The sequence below is a fragment of the Notothenia rossii genome (genome assembly GCF_949606895.1).
Source record: "Notothenia rossii genome assembly, chromosome: 2".
NCBI lineage: Eukaryota > Metazoa > Chordata > Actinopteri > Perciformes > Nototheniidae > Notothenia > Notothenia rossii.
Window position 1 is genome coordinate 38,620,751 of NC_136904.1, and position 18,481 is coordinate 38,639,231.

An 18,481-nucleotide genomic window follows, 5' to 3' on the forward strand; every position below is an offset into this window, starting at 1 on the left:
ATTGGTAGTATGTTTCGTGCCTGCACCAAGTCTTTTTGTCCGGTCGGGTCTTGGAAGACTGGAAGCTGTGGGGTTCATAAAAATATGTTCTTACTCAATATCAAGCCACGATTATTGTTTTTATTTTAAATCGTATAGTGTTGGACTTTGTTTGCCGTCCGTTAGGAAAATAAATGTGGCTCAGAGCCTCAGAATACTGAAATCTGTATTTTTTTTATCTTTTTTTCCTTCTAATTTGTTATTCTTTTCTAAATAACACACTGTTATTTACTCAACAATAACACACATTTGTCCTTGTTTTTATCTATTTGTTTAATTCTATAATCTCTTGCTTTTTTGGTGTCTGTCAGGAACTGAATCTAAAAATAAAATAGCCCTTTCCATGAACTGTCTTCCTGCCCACAATGGGGAAACTGAACTCTTTTCTCCCGATACTAGCTCAAATAGAACCTGAAATGGCCCTCAGACCCACCTTGCTTTCCTTTGGCTCCAGTGGGGTTCAGCTGGGTCTCACAGTAGAAGGTCTTGATTTCTTATCATGTTTCATGGTAGGTCCCCAACAATTTGTAACTGTGTGAGCCAATTTCTGATCATGTTCTTTGACCTATATTCTGACCCCTGGTGACAGCATGCAACCAAACTGTTCAAGAAGGAGATTCTCACCGACCTGTTCTGTGGTTCTGCTTGGTTACTTCCACTTGTGGAAGAGGTCCCTTGGTGGCAGATCTCCCAGGGGGCCTTGTCCCGCTCCATGTCAAGCTCTGTGGGCTTCATTCTGAAGACCCCTACAATGATTTCACACTTGGTTACCAGGGCTGTGCAATATATAGAATATATCATATTCTTCTCAATTGTGGGGAAAAAGGGACTGTGTCTCACAGTATTAGATTACATGGGTTGGATTAGATTTACTTTATTGTCCGTCAGTGGATATTTGTCTTTGGCTTGATGCAAGTACAGCAAATACAATACACGTAGCAAAACGCATCACTATATAACATTTGCAAATAGGTTTTACAAATAATAAAATAGAGTATGGCCTACATTTTTTTTTTAATTACAAATGTTAACTGATGCAGTTTGTTTGATTCCTGTTCGGATGTGAGCAGCTTAAACTCTACCGAGAGTAATGGAGGTGCTGTATCTGCTGTTTCTACCTGTGTACAGCACTGTCAAACTGTTTACTAAAAAGTTGTTTTAGTGAGTTGTCAATCACCTTCCAAAAAACATTGACCGCTTGTTATATTCATTTGGAATTGTTCACTTGATTGTCGTGTCCTTTCTTCAGTATGTCCTTGGAGTAAAACTCAAAAACAGTACGAGAAAATGCAAATATCTTGCAGATATTAATATCCCTTATTATAATTATGATAACATTTCCATCCGGCACCAAGTAATAATGTAATAAAAGTAATTGCCTCATTTAAAGAATGATCACATAGCTGCTCATAGGTAATGCTACAACAAATATATGACCCTGCAGTGGACAACTACAGTAAATCAATAATGCAACATTTTGAGTCATCACAAATATGTAATATTAAGGTTTTTTTTACTATTAATTTATTAGTTATTTCATAATAACATATTCCATAATGCATGTAATGCAGCACTTCTGAAAAAGAGTATTACAGATGAATTAATAAGGCTTTTTGCAGTTTTACTGCAAAATATATAACTTTTAAAATATGCTTAAATCAAAAGGTGTTATAGTGCTTCAGCTTCATTCTTTAACTAGAAGTCCCAGTGTTTGCTTATTGTTTTCCATACGAACAGGAAACCCCAAAGTCATGAGTCTCAATTTATTCCAATTTGTGCTAATCCAAAATAAATAGTTCTCTATATCTGTCTTTCAGACTCCAACTACTGATTTTGTTCAGTTTCTCAGCTCTCATCGTCCTGACAACAGCTGGTGGAGACCAAAAAAGAGTTTAAATTAAAAATTAAACTTGCATTCAATTCAGTCCAAATTAGTGTTGATTCTGCGTTGAGACTGCTGGATAATGAACTTTGCTAAGTCTGTTTACTATTACAACAACGACATTATAAAACCTTCTGTTTCTACTATTTATAGAATGCTTTATTAAAACACTGGCATTGAGAAATTGAGTTTTGCTGAATGGGGTTGCATAGGTTGAGGTTTGAATTGTCTTTACTGCCAGTGCCAGGAAATGTAAATAAACAATCAAATATGATGAAAATCAAGTTTTGCAAACACGAAATTCTGGATTATTTATTATTAAACTGGTAGAAATTGAGATTTGTTTATCAAATATCATATAATGTGTGCATGTAGCTTGATTAACTAATGTGCTGGAGCCTGGGGTATTTTTTAACGGTTTGTCAGTTGTTCATGTTTGATAATTGCACACCATATCTACTTACGGCTGGGTACAATAAATAACCTGAACTGAACCTGGTGCGCTTATTGCTGACTGCAAGGAGTGTCTTGTGATGCAAAATGTGACAAGATAATCCTTTGCATAGTAAGGACAATAGCAAGGCCTAAACTGGTCATGATCATTTCTTTGTGATCTGAAAAAAGACACTAATGTGTCATTGTGTTTGCGTGTGTGCGTGTATATCATTGAAGGGGATAATGTCTTGAGTGGCGGTGTTAGTGATTTATAGAGGTACAAGTGAGCAGAAACTAAAGCGCTGTTTACACGGGATCGAAACAGGTTGTATCCGCTACTTTTCTCTTTCGTATAGCCCGTTCGTTCACACGAGGCCGTAACAGAACCGCGGAAACGGACCCCTCAAACGGTAACGGGTCCCAAGGTGGATAGATCTGCGGACGGAACGCTCTGGGGGGCCAAACGGCTCCGTGTGTACGTCCTATACGATCATTTCCTGATAACGATGAAGCCATAGCCCCCCGCCTCTCCCCACCTCTGCTGCTCACTGCTGTAGCATGGTCACTACTGCTACTGCTACTGACCATGCGACAGATGTTAGTGCAAAATCTACAGCTCCTCTACCACAACCATCAGCAACAAGTGGACATGGAGAACTACATGAACTACATGTTGCTAAATCCACTGCGGATAATTAACAGAAGGGCAACCAGGCAACCATGGCAACCAGGCAACCATGGCAACCATGCTCGGGGTTCTTCTTGGCTGCTTTTGGTGTATTTTGTGGCGGAAGTACAGCACCACTTACAGGCCCGGCATATGTACTACAGCGTCTCCAGCGGGTCGAGCGGTCTCGTGTGAAGGGACACGTTTAATGAGCCGTAGCCATGTGAACGGAATACTTTTTTGCTATCTAATTCGGTTTGTTTGTGTTTGCGTTCCCATGTAAATGGGGCCTAAATGACAGCCTGCAGAGAAGCAAATGAAGAGAAAAATAAGAATGCCAGTGCCTTGAGCTGCTTATATGAGACATGAGATGAACAGAGCTTTTTTTCTAGCAACAAATTAACTTTGTCATTTGGTGTCTCCTTGCAGACCTGGCCCAAGCCTCCCTGGTCCCTGCGTGGCCAAACAAATACAAGGCAAATAGATGCTTTGCATCAGAAATCTAAGGGCCATTTCAGTTCCCACGTACATCCTTTAGAAACAAATAGTTTTCCCCACTGACAAGCAATTCATCACCCTCATTTCCAGATGCATGAGGTGTAGCACAAAAAAAAAGCAACCCTTAAGACAGAGTGGATGCATTTCTGTGATCATCTAGTACAGAAGAAATACACTACGACACTTATAGCAATGCTACTGACCCTAAGCCCCTCACCTCACCACCATTCTCTGGTTCCTTAAATGAGACTGTGTGGTGTCATTATGACTTGTAGTCAGGCTGCCACAGCAGAGACAGCTCATAAAGCATGATGTGTCTGTATTACACAGGATCTCAGAGAAGAATACTTGGTCTTTTCTATCCCCAGCAATGTGATTTTGATAAGAGCACAAGGCCTTCCTTTGAAAATGATTCTTGCCTCATCTATTTTTTTTCTCCTTAAATACATTGACCCTGTTAACACCCTGTTTCTATGGCGATCAGATCACAAAAGCACAGCTCGTTGAACCACTTGTGGAGGTGTCGACGCATTTGACATCAAATATTTGAAGTGAGGATGTATTGAAGAAACGTTCTTCAAGGCCATGGCTTTAATTTGCGCTCTTCATTTATGTTTCCCTGATTTGGTCCCTTATTTGCTTCTCAACTCCTCTTAGGAAGGATGGAGGAGGGAGATGGAAAGATGGAGGAGCCAAAACTGTCAATTGAGAAATCCTTGGTTCCATAGCGTCTTCAGCGATCTCAGTTACGTATGGCGTGCTGACGAGATGTGTAAGACACACTTGTGTTTTCTTGATCCTACCTCCTCTAGGAGCTTACTTTTTCAAATTGCTCCTTGTGTCCTAATGGTGCATTTAAGGAATATTAATACCCTTCATGTTGGCGAAGTAACCATTTCTGGGTTATGAAAGAAAAGGCTGAAGAAAGTATACGTTAGCTTGAGAAAAAGCAGACTCAGTTTGTATTTTTTATTTATTTCTTGTACCTCTTTTAATTTTCATTAGAAGGGGCACAGGAAGTGCACAGCTGCCTCCCGCCGGTTTATTTAACAACTAATTTGGTCTTTGCAAACGGTTGTGATGTATATGCTTAATTGCTTAGAGCTAGGAGAGAAATCCAATGACAAGTGTTCAGGGGAGACACATTATAATGCCAGGTGTGGAGTGACGTACTTACGGCCGGCCACTAGTGATCGGACCACCCAAGACGCAAGTTAATGCCAGGTGTGAACAGGGCCATTCTGAAAGTCCTGCAACTCTGTTGTGATACAATGTAGACATGTTGAGAAGCGAATGAACAGGTGCCATATTGCTGCCACGCTGCAGTAGACAGTCCTCTTGTGTGATATAACAACATCTCACTTTTGTCAGACATTTTTGCCTTTTTGCACACATGCCTCAACCACTGATATTGGATTCCCAGAATAAGGGTAAGGGCTATCCTTATTTGCTTTTTACTTAACAAAATCCAATATGATATCTTGTTTCATTCAACGCATTGACAGCAGTCAAAGGAAATATATATTCCACTGCACAGCGTGCTCTTAAATACGTTATTTTGATTGTGCAGACAGTAGGCACAATTCTGTGAAGCTACTGAAGCTCACAGAAACACTGTGAGATAACGCTTGAAGGTAATTCCTAATCACACACTCACAAGTCAAGTTTACATCTGTGGACATCTCAGTAAGCAACTAATATAGCCTTGAGTATGTGCATCAGGGCCCATGTAATGGACCAAATACTTGTTTAGCATCATTTCCATTTCAACTAGTCAGCTAAGCAATGGCATCTGCTGTTTGGAAAGCCTGAATATGTGATGAGTTCACTTAATGACATCTAGCTCAACGCTGCAATTCATCTAAAGGAATAAAGCAAGCAACACTCTGAGAATATTTAGTCAGTACCTGCGGACTGTTTTAATGGTGTAGCCCCCAGGAAGTAAAAAAATACATTTTAGAAAAATGGAACATAAATGATCTGAAACATCTGATTTCAGGAATATAATAAAGATTGAATATAAGAGAGAAACTAACTATTGAGTAAAATGTGGGTTCAGTAGCATGTGTCATGTGATTTATTTATTTTTTAAATGTACGGTTGTTGTAGTTTGTTTGTTTTTTATGTATGTTCTTTTCTTGTGGTTTATTTTTCTGTTTACTTTGATTTATTAGTCTGATTTTAGATAATTATAGTTTTATAGAGAGCTGTATAAATAAAACCGTTGTACCAATATAGGAATATATAATGACTATTTTGGACAGAACTTATCATGAAGTCACTAAAATGTGTATTTAAAACTTGTGGAACTGCAATACTCCAATGTTAAATGTCGAAGGACGATTACTGTGATATTTCTCTAGGGATAAAACCGCTATGTTGGGCTATTAAATTGTCATCCCAAATTGATCAGGCCAGCAAACGTGACAACAGCCCACCAGCAGCCTTTTCGCTGGCCGAGATGAGACATGATCATTTCTGAAGTGTGAGGACATTTCGGCACGGGCTAATTAATTGTAATAAGACCGGCTGGCACATGCGTTGGCAATGACAGGCATGGGGTGAGAAGCGAGGGCTCGACTTCCCCGCTAAAACCAGGGTGGAGTTAGAGCCATCAGGCCTCTGTGCTCCAGAGACTTGCTCTGGCACTCACCTAGATACACATCTGCTCTGATTAATCGCCTGCTTCGCCCAGTGCATACATTTCATTATCAGCTTTAAGTGGGCGAAAACAACAAGGATCAGGGCACGGAGCAGAGCTGTGACAAGAGGAAAGATGAACAGGGGGAATAAGTGGAATGTATTGGGTGTGTAGAAGAGGTGGATTTTTAATGGCCCTCCTAGTGTTCCTCATGGTCATATCAAATAACGTTTGACCTTTATCAACCTCTATTGATAACCAGTTAACTTCAATCTCATCTTCTCAACCTGAAGCCACTCAACCCTTTAATAAATGGATTACCATTATCTCCAGGATGAATTGATACAAAAAAAACATGTAGTAAAACGGTATACCAACATCTGTAACACAGATTTGTCCTAAGAACTATTTAGCCTTTGTGAGGGAAATAGGGTTAGGGTTATTCACAACTGGCTGTCGGTTGAGTCACAAGTATGATCAAAACCCCTCTAAAGCACCCACACATGTTCACACTACTGCTGTTTACGGTTAAAAACCTTGCTCAAGGGCAGCTCCACGAAAAGGTGGTAAGATGGTTGCAAACGCTGTTTGCTTCCCAGCCTTCAGAAAAATGCATTCTGCAAATGAAAGTGGTCTAGACAAGGGGGCTTTACCCTCCAGCACATAACTGATAAAGGATGAGCATTTACTCAGGCTACATCCAAAGGTAATTCTCCAAGATTCTCTTGTCCGTTTCATTGATTTTATGATTGTCCGTGTCCTTTGAGTTCGGTTTCAAAATGTGGAAAAACTCAAAAGAGCATGTTACAAAGCATTCATACCAATGTAGACTTTGTACTCATGCCAAGACTAGTGGTAGATTCTACATGGATCAACACTGCCATCCCCTGTTAGCCTCTGTTCATTACTCAGACCTATCACAGTACAAAGAGTGCAGCAAAGGCACCAAATGTAAGAAAGAGCAGAGTATGCATGCCTGGTGTTCAGCCTTCAGAGCACAGCAGTGGAACTTGGAATGAAATGGGTCAAGGAGATTTAGATCTGGGCCATTATCGTGAAAGAGAACAATGAGCATAGGATTTGGAGTAATTGGTAGAAAGGGGTGAGCATTTTTCATGTAAGTTCAGACTGGGTTCTGTGCATACCTAATAGGATTTGCTTTATTGCAGCCAGTGCCATTTTAGTTATTTCCCAGTATAATTAATATGTGTCACCCTTCAGCTGCTTGATAAAGAAACCCTCTTTCTCCACGCTGTGTAACAACCGAGAGCATTGACTTGTATAGTATTATTATTACATGTCACTTGTTAGACGCTTTTATCCAAAGCGACTTACATACTCAATACTGTGGGCAATCCCCCCAGGAGCAATTTCGGGTGAAGTGTCTTGCCCAGGGACACAACGACATGCTGACTGCAGTGGGGTTTGAACCTGTGACCCCCTGATCCAAACACCAACGCACAACCCACTGCACCACACGCCTCCCTATATGGAGGTATAATTACTTTTATGAACCAATGGTAAATTATTCACAATGGCAATTATCATATATATATATATATTGTTTGGCTTGCTGTCATTCCAACATCAAATTACGCTAAATAATTAGATAAATACTTAAATGATAATACTTTTCGATTTAATTAACAACAGTAATACAGCAGGGCTAGCTAAACCAAAGACTGTCCTTAAGCTAAGCATTGCTTTAACTAAATGCTAACATCAGCATACTCACAATGACAATCCTATAATGATGATGTTTAGCCGGTTGCTTGCTTAGATGACCATTTTAGTCCCCCATTTAAGAATGATATCATTGCTAAATGGACCTAAACGCAGAGACTACATTTTGTAAAGGACTGGAAATATTGAAATGTTCATCTGATGTTCGCACTATATTTAAAGTTTAGGGATCACCTAGGTAATTAGAATTCATCCTGAGGGGTGTATGGGTTGTAGTTTTAAGATTATGTCAATCCATGAATTAGTTCAGATATTTCGCTTACAAACAAAACTGTGAACCTCATTATCTGGATCAAAGTGGAAGATCAACAAACTCACCAACACTGTCATCCTGATGCCTCCAAGATGGCAGGGACTGCAGATGGAAATTAGCTATTAGCTATGATCTTGCATATAGCATCTCTTCTCCTTATATGTATGGTCCTTGTTCAATAAAGATATTTAATAACATATGTTTCGCAATATTAACTACATTTTACACAGTAGCATGCTAGCTGTTCTTAAAAGTAATCTGCTCTGGATGGTACAGTCTCTCTGTGATGATCAGTGTCAGACTATACCAAAGGAACTCCCAGTGAATCAGGAGTTCAGACAAGGGTGAGGTAGAAAAACTCAGATGAAGGAGACTGTCCCCCTGTGTCTGTCTCTGTCTGCCTCGCTATCTGCTGGACTGCCTGTCAATCTGTCTTCATCCATCTCTTTCTTTGACTTTGTTAACTCTCAAACAGCCACACACACAGACACACACAGTGCCTCCTTTTCAGAATAGATACAACTCCAAATTGATTAGGAGTTACTGGATGAACTCGCTTAAGGACACCCTGAAACCAGACCCTGCAAGCAGATTGTTCTTATTGGAAGATCTTTCTCGAGTTAGAGAAAATCTCAAGTTCAATTTTAACCTCACTATACAAACCCTAAAGGCCTAAAGTACTGTGTGTCTGTCTTTCTGCATAACAACAGACTAGCAATTCACAATGACATGGCTCAGCGGAAAACTCCTGGATCTGAAACTCCATTAATGTTATTACTTACACCTGCACCTTTACTGCTATGAGAAGGATATTGGATTGGGTTATTTCTGCCCCCAGGAAACACCAGCCAGAAGTCCTTCACATATTCTTGCATTATTTGTGTGTATTCAATATGTACAAAACAATGAGGCGGCAGATTGATCTCAATAAAAAGCTATACAGCAGTCTTGCTCATTTACAATTAACAGTTGTAAACGTGGTTTACAGCAGGGTGGGTGACAGTGGGAGAGCATTGGATGAGTATAGGGGGGGAGATTCGGGCCGATATTTATGTCACATACACTATATACTGTGGCCAACCAAGCCACCATATTTTTCGACTATAAGGTCACAGCTGCTAATTCTACGGATAGTTTGACATTTGGGAAATACAATTATTCACTTCTTTGCCAAGAGAGGAATGAGAAAATCGAAATTGCTTTAATAACTGTTCATAAAATATGTACAGCCAGGAGACAGCTAGCTTAGCATAAATAATGAAAACATTGTGAAACAGTGTCCATGTAACCAAAGGACATAATTAACAAATCAAAATAATGTTTTTGTCTTTACAGTTTCATATTCAATAAATTTTCTTGGCAGCAGTGGGAGGGACTTCCTGTGTTAAATATTGAGCTTAAGAAGAGATGGTTTTGAAAAGTATTATCTTTATAAAAAAAAAAAAGTGAATATTCATGTTCCCCGAATGTCAACTTTATTTGTCTTTATTTCTTTAATCACTAACATAAAAACAAGGTAATGTACATAAGCATTCAACACTCCTTTTCCAGTTTGTTTTCCAGTTCTCACAGCCGGTTGGATAACCCACCCTTGGAGAACCACATATTTCCCAAAAACTCCCACCAGCTTGTACACAACTGCCTAAATGGATAAACTAACCAGTTCACTCTTCCCACTACAATCCAAGAAAAGCTGTATCTTTGGCTTGTTACAGTCTTTGTACAATTGGCGCCATGATAAACGTAGATACAACCATGCAAGCATGATCTCCCACTAGTTCTCATGTATCTTTGTGAGGGTCATATTTCTCCACGCTCTGCAGGTCCTTTTGGAGCGCGAATGGCCCCCAGTGATGTTCTCACGGCCCAGCATGGCCACTGCCCTGCACTCTATCCTCCTCTCCTTCATTCTGCCAAGGGGGATCCATTCTTCTGTGTCTGGGTCGAAGTGTTCAAGGAGGGTGGTCTGGCCCCCCCACCAGGTACAGGCTGCTTTTCAAAGACACCAGGCACATCCTCTGCAGGGAGCGAGGACATGACAGTAACTGGGTTTCAATCCAAGCTTTTTTATGTTAATTTCAGATTTAATCAGAGTTTCAAAGGCATTTTGTTAGCTGTAATTCGGTCCTTCAAAGTGTTTATTTAACGGATAGTCTACAGATTTTTATCTTTCACTATCAGCATTTGTATATTCTCCTTTTTTGTTCTGTTTTATTTTTAATTTTTGGGTGTTCATATTTTATTTTTGTTTATTTTCAACTCTTTTTATATTCACATTATGTGCAGCCTTCTTTTAACATGTTGCTGTGACCAGAAAAATTGGGATCAATGAATCTGATCTTATCTTTTTTGTGTAGCTTGTTTTATTATGAAGCCATTTCTTTCCCAGAGTTATTTTCTTTATAATTTAGGTTTGATATCAGAACTACCTTTATGGGGGCAAGTGGTTTGAATACTTCACTGGTCCAATGTGTAACTCTCGATCTTGTTGTAGCTGCAGCTGCCCTTGACGCAGAATGACCACCTGCTACATAGATGTTGTTCCCCACAACAGTCGTGGAGGCGTTCCCTCCACCTGCGAAAACCGACAGGATCATTTCATCAATATCATTCTGGTCAATATAGGAGTACTTTCATATCTTGGGAAAAATACCAATTCGCTTTTTTAGTTTCTTAGTTTGATAAAAAAAAAAGTTGAAACTAGTGTCTGTCAGTTCAGTATATGGCTAGAATCAGCTCCCAGTTAGTTTAGCATAACACCTGGGAACAGATTACATATGCATGAATTGGCATGGCAAAATTAATTAAACATTGTTTATAGCAATAGAGTAGCTTGGCTATTTAAAAATATTTTGTTTGTGTAGGATAGCCCGTGTGTCCTATTGACGATTATATCTGACCGATCAGTGGGTGGCAGTGTTTTGATGCCACATTATAAGCCCAGCTCATTTGGAAACTCGACAAAGTGGTACTAGAAAGTTCCAGATACAAGATACTAACCACAACCTGTGTGATTGTTACGTGCCGTGTGTGTCTCTTCCCCTGATTGTCTGTCCCCAGGTGCAGCCTCTCTCAGGTGATCCCAGTCCCTCATCAGGACCCCATAAAGGGATGAAGAAGCTTTCTTCTCCTCTCTGACTGCCATAAATCAGCGGGTGATCAGGCTGTGTGCCGTGTGTCTCTGTGTGACACATGTCAATTGTGTTTTGAGGGCATGTGCCCCATTGTAATTGTGCTGGAGTACCACTGAGTGAGAGGTAGACTAGTGTTAGAAAGTGTGAGGGGATGTGCGCCATTGATAGTCTTTTGAAAAAAGTAATCTTTTTTTTATATCTTGAATTGGCTGATAACTTTTTTTTATTTAGAAAATATTCAACATCTTTGGTTTTACAATTGGGTTTCCTCTCTCTTTTTTCCCTTGGGTTATTTTCCCGTTGCCCTATTTATATCCTATAATTGAGGAACACAACGGAAAACTTAAGAGCGCTTGAGCGCTTGTCAAGTTGAGTCGAGCCCTGGTGTAGCTCATAATTTAACATGATGTATAGAAGTGACAAGCTATAGCTTTTGGATGTTTATGTGCACAACTATTTCTTGGTTGGGAGCAGTGATTTATTGTCTATGTTGTTTTGTAAACTTTAAGACGAGTGGTTAGTTAGAGAGTTAGTTAGCCTTCCTGGAACAAAATGATTTAGACAGTCTTTGACAGACAGACACAGAGAGTGCCCAAAGTGGACCGAAATGCACCAAAGAGACTTAAAAAGATCACAGTGAAATAAAAATAACTTTTTAAAAAGTCAAGAAAAACCTGCAAAATGAAAAAACAACCACAGACCAAATAAATATAAATAGGCAAAAATATTTGCACAGAGAGATGCAAAATACCACAAAGAGACAACAACAACAACAACAACAACAACAACAACAACAACAACGAGCTTAACAACCATAAAGGCCTTTTTGCATGTGTGTGTGCCTAGGAAACAATGTCTCATTACTACCATTGTACATGACTCTTATACAGTAGATCAGTAAGATTTTATTAAAAGCTAAGATTAAAATGTATAGAAGTACTGTTCTGCTTTCACTTTGTCTTAGTTCTAAAGAAAATGAAAACAGAGAGCTGATCTCTCACCTGCCTAACAGCAGCCTGCAGGCCTCTTTCTCCATGGTGAAGTATTTGTGGAGCTGGGAGAACGCCAGCATGCCCGGGCAGTTGTCTACATGTAGCGGCAGACGTGCCAGGAAGGCCCTCACGGCCCTCTTCGGCTCCAAACTACAGCAGGTCAGCAGCCTTCAGCGGGCTCTCCACCATCAGCTGGGTCATGGTGAGTCTGGAGGAGTGGGTGTATTCTACCAAACAGACAAGACCTCGACTTCCACTGCAGGAGAGGAGAGGAGAGGAGAAGAGGGGAGAGGAGAGGTTCTGAAGTTTGGAATGTGCAGTCATCTATACACATCAGCAAACACAAGTTTCATCCTTAAATATTCAGTATTGTTTTAATGATACAAGGACGTTGCTTGACTGGGCGTGGTTTAGAAATAAGGTGTACTAATAGATCATCACAGTTGATAACTTACCTTTTATACATTTATTGTAGAATATTGTACACTGAAAAAAAGTAAATGTGGACTTTGATTAACCCTCCATTGTCTTCGTTTCCCCCCCATTACTTTGGTGTTTGCGGTCCAATTTGACCGGTCCTGTTTTAACATTAATCATCAGCAAATTTCATTTAACACCCTTTCAAACTGTAAATACTGTATCAGACTACTGGTATACATGAAAAACTGCAGTAATTATAAAAAGAATAGACACTGAACATGTAATGTGTGTGTCAGGTGTGATCCATCCAGGGGCACATAAGAGCGGGAAATGTATCAAATTGTTCTGTGTGTTTGTGTGTGCCAGGTGTGATTAACATGGGGGGATGGGCACATACTGGGGGAAACCCTATGGGGAAACCATAAGGGAAACACATCTTGAAGGCTTCTCATTTATCTAATTTCCCCTCCTCGACTCCTCGACTCCTCGACTCCTCGACTCCTCGGTCCTCCGGTAGTGACCCGGAAATGGATTTCAGCGCGCCATGTTGAAGCATAGCCACGGGAAGTCATTTTGCTCAGGGGGTGCTGCCAAAAGTGGGGAGGGGGCCGCTTAAAAAAAAAAAAAAAAGGCGGTGCCCGGCTGTCAGTGATACGAGCCGCATAAATTGTTTGTTAAAGGCGAGACACGGCAGGCAAAAACATCGTTTTTCATGCACTGGTCAATTTTGAGAGGTTGTGCTATTTTGATTCCATAACATGTTTTCTTTCAGGCTTTTGGAAGGAAAACGTACACAATACACACTTAAGTGTTCATTTTACTATAGTTTGTCTATTTCCGTCTGTATATTTATCCTAAATTCACCAAAAGTCAGCATTCTAACGTAACATAAAGTACCGCGACCGCTGTTTGCACCATGTCATCAGAGATATCGTTGGAAAGCTCCGTCTCTCCTGCACAATCTCATCTGATCCAAATATGGTCATTTCCTTCGTATCAGCAACCAATCGTGAAAGTACAAAAGGGTCTTAAACCAAGAAACGAAATCTCATTGGCTGGTGTCAACTTCTGACAACGTGATTCGTTCAGATGCGTCACGTGGTGTGCTAAAACACTTAGCTTTCCGCTATAAATTTAAATCTCAAAATGGCAAAAGAATGGCGAAAAAAACGTTCACAGAGAAGACAACAACAATTGTTACTTGCACGAAGCAAGATTATACAAAAAACAAATGACCCCGAACATGAAATACCTTCACGGAGTTCGTAGAGGCGCAAGCTGTCATCCAAAGAACAGGAGGGTTTAGGTAGCGCCACACTGCAATATTTAAAGGTCGTTTTCTCAAAATTAGTTTTTTCTCCTAATCTTGAGTCCTAAATGTCCACTTCAGTTGCACTTACATACACCAAACTTTCCAGTTGGGTTTGTTCATATGTCATTCATAGCCTGAATTATATAAGATTGTATACCTAGAAACATGGCGAAAATTGATATTTTAGGGCTGTTGACAGTATTTTCTGATTTATGGAGTGATAAAAAGAGATATCCAAAATCCCTTCTGTAAAAGCCTTAGATGCTAATATGACTACAAAATGAAACAAGAATTTTTAACCTGGCTTTATCCAAAGTTCAGATTTCGGTTTCTGAAATGTGTTAAAAATGTGCGCACATTTTATGGGATAATGGCTCATTTGCATATTCAGAAAAATTGCCTTATTGTAGGTAATTAACTGGAGAAATTTCTTGCTGATATCTTTAAGTTAAAAAACAATTACCCTATTCACCTGGGGTGTCTCGCCTTAACTGTTAGCAGGGTTCCTGCAGGTTTCGCCAACTCAAATTTAAGACTTTTTAAGACCTTTTTAAGACCACTTTGAATAGAATTTAAGACTTATTTCACAACAAGAAAGTATGAAGAAAATTGCTATGAAAGAAGAAATACGTCCCATAATTACTTACAAAGTAAATGTATTCATGTTCAACATAAGAACAATGACTGAACATAACAGCATAACAGTACAGAACTGTCTTAGCGTGTTAGACAAAAAGTGTGTATGTGTGTGTGTCTGTGTGTGCTTGAGTGTGTTAGGGCTGTGCAATTAATCCTATTTTAATCGCAATTACAATTTTGGCCTGCCACAATTACGAAAACAACATAATCGAAAAAAACGATTATTTTGCTTTGCTAGGTTGTGACAGTTCACTACAACATATTTGATCTAATACATTTTAGTCTAATTTATTTATCGTATTTATATATGTGAAGTAGCTTGTGGAAGTGCGCTCCAAAATATTTGTTGATCTTGTTTATTGGTATTTATTATTTTGATATTATTTATTTAAATGTATAATTTATTTAATTTATTTTTGTATTGGTTTTTCAGTTGAATTATACGTTCATGGTACTCAACAGTTAAACAGATACTGTTCAAATTATTATTTGTTTTAAAGTTCAATAAATGGATGTTTTCAAAGTCAATGAATAATCGTATTTAATAATCATGATATTAATTATTGACCAACATAATCGTGATTATTGCCATAATCGAGCAGCCCTAGTGTGTGTGTGTGTGTGTGTGTGTGTGTGTGTGTGTGTGTGTGTGTGTGTGTGTGTGTGTGTGTGTGTGTGTGTGTGTGTGTGTGTGTGTGTGTGTGTGTGGGTGGGTGGGTGGGTGGGTGGGTGGGTGTTTGTGTGCGGGTTTTATATCCGGATGGTTACTAATTCCTTTTCTTTATGGCGGTGACCGGGAACACCATGGGTGTTACAAAGTTGACTAAATCAATGACTTTCAACTAACCTAATACATTTATGTGAAATCTGTTGACATAATACATTTAATTACGTTTTTCAGGTAGTGTTCTGAATGTTGTGTTTAAAAATGGCCAATCAGGCAATATCTTTCTTAGGCCCCACAGACCCGGTTCCGGGGCCGAAATCGCGTCATTTGCAGGAAACAACGTCTAAGGAACCTTAATATTTAATAAACTATGAATATTTGATATCCATATAAGGGAAAAAAACTAATTTAACTGATCTTTTTCATTTTTTTTTCTCCAAAAAAACACACAATGCTAACAGTGAGCCTCTGAATTAGCCCCGAGCGAAAAAAGCTAACCTATTACTGTACCGAAAATCACTCCTAGCTCCCTTATAACTTATCCTAGCTGCACATCCAACACATCGTTTATGATCGTAAAGACACAGAATCTAACGGTGCCCACCTCAACACTGAAAGATACAAACTCGCGACGTTATCAACAAAAACGTACATCAAAACAAGTGGCGCTAGGTAGCCCACAACGCTAACATGGCTTACCTTCGTCTTTGTCTGGTCTAAACTGGTCTTCAATGGCATTAAAACGATAACAATGATGATGTAGTTAATCCATAGGTTAATATCCAATGTGGCTGTGTCCCCTTTGAAATGTTCTGATAATCTATAAGCAATAAAACTGCAATTCCGTTTTAAAATAGTAAAGCAGGCCATTCCTAAGCTCTGTAGCTTCATTGAATGCGCAAAGACGCCATCTTTTTTTTTTAACATGAGTGTGTGCGGGACGATTTCCCTTCGATTCTATTGGCTCTAACGATCAGAAAGAGATGTCACATGTCAAAATCGAAGAAGGGGGGCCAGAGATATGGAAAATCCACCCAAATGGCCCCAGAAGAGGTTTTTTTTGCTAAATATGTCTAAAAAGGTCAAATATCACTTGTTTTGCATCAATCTTTATACAGGGTACTTATTATATGTTGTACTTTGGATTCCTATAGCTTTTAGTCTACTAACCCATCATCGAAGGTTAGTTTTCACTATAAGTACAACATATTTTTTGGACAGACACGAAGATTTACAGTTTTTTACCATGTTCAATCTGAATTTTCTTTAAAACAAAAAACATCTATAATTGATTCTGACTTTTCACAGGTTTATCATTACTTTGAGAAAAAAGATTATTAATTTAACCCTTTTAGAAGGGAAGATATGGTCATTTGTTCTGGGAATGTCCTTTTCGAGCCTGAAACCTGAAAAACAGGCTTTGGGCTTAAATGAACATGGGCATACATTTCCAGAACAGAAATCTGAACACTGAATAAAGCTATATTTTCAAAAATCTTGATTCACTTTGTTAACAAATTAAAAAAGTCAAACGTTTTTCATTCTCTCTTTTTATCACTCCATAAATCATAACTCTATTTTAATACTGCTTTAAAAAATGTACCATGTTTTAGGAATAACATGTGATATACATGAGGCTATGAATGATAAATAAACCTTCAGAGTACAGATATGAAACTGGGAAGTTTGTGATTATATTTTGTCCAACTTTTCTGCAATGTTAGGTTTAAATGTGCAAGTTAAGCATTAATACTAACTAATGGTGAATTAAGGGGAAATCTACAGACAAAATAAGACTGAAGTAAGATATACACATATGGGTTTTGCAAATGATTTATTTCCATTAATATATAGTCTATGGCCTCTGAAATGGCTGAAACTCTCAAAGTTGACCAGAGTATAAAAATACAATACTTTGACCACATTGTGTCACCATCCACATTGACCCGTCCCTTCCGTACACGTTATCAGTGAAGTGGCCTACCAAATAAAAGCCACTCAGGGCCTCCAGCAGCTTCTTAGTGCCACACACCCTGGAAATCCATTATATAAAGATCCTGGGGTCTTCTGCGTGATGCAGCTGTAGGCTGCCTGTGTATTATCGTATTAAACAGTGCCATGTCACATAATTGTCATAGGTTTGATAGTCATTGTCAGATGGATTATGACAAACACATTATACAGCGAGACACTACGGGCATAAACACAACTTTTTAATTTGCAGGTCTATTTTTTTGTGTTTGGGCTATTTTGCTTCTATAACATGTGTTATTTTAGACTAGTAGAACAAATCATCCAAAATACATATTTAGGTGTGTAACTGTGTTTATCTCTGTATATTTCTCCAAAAAGTTAGCATTAGAAAAATGACTTAATTCCATATTTACACATAACACAAAACTTGTGATGGGAATATATATTATTTAAAATATTACAATACTCCCCCATATTGTTTTGCAAATGGAATTTTACATTATGTGTCTTTTAAAATTATTCTGTTCTCGCTATAAGACAGAAATCCTGCGTATGGAAAAAATAAACAAGAAATATGTAATGTATCAGAAAAGAGGGATGTAAAATATATCGGCGCCCCAAGGTCTTTTAACCCATTCTTCAGTTTGGTGTGCGAAAATCAAGGAGTGCTCCTTTAAATATTTATCAACTCTTCATGCATTATAAATAGTGTTATGCTATTATAATACATAATAATAATAATAATAATAATATATAGGACTTTTATTGCGCTTTTCATGAAACTCAAAGACGCTTTGACAGAGAATTAAGAAAACACCAAAAAAAAAAGACAAAGAAATACAAAAAGAGATAAACAAAACAGAAAATATACATGCATCATCTGGGCTGTTAAATGATGGTGCTGAGTTTGTACTATAGATCTGGTTTACCTTGTTCAGCTTTTGCTAATAATACAGATACATAGGAAACACATTAGAGAAGCATTCATATTATTATAGGTAAGCCCAGTGACACAAAATTAAAATAATGCCTTACGTATTATTAATTTGAAAGTCTTTAGATTTTGATAGCCTATTTCCCCTTGAGAATGAACTTTAAAGTATGTGGTAAGATGAGAACAAGTTTGAATTTAAACAACATGTGATTTAAGAAAACATTGCTGCAACAGAATATTTCTGTTATATC

General features: G+C 38.5%; 1 long non-coding RNA gene across 1 annotated transcript; it reads right to left on the minus strand.

Moving 5' to 3' along the window:
* Positions 1-9,035: 9,035 nt before the first annotated feature.
* LOC307028903 lies at positions 9,036-18,052 on the minus strand. Its single transcript, XR_013805140.1, has 3 exons — positions 12,294-18,052; positions 10,588-10,733; positions 9,036-10,176 (listed from the first exon to the last, which is right to left on the minus strand). It is a non-coding gene; the product is annotated as an uncharacterized lncRNA (long non-coding RNA).
* Between the last annotated feature and the right edge of the window lie 429 nt (positions 18,053-18,481).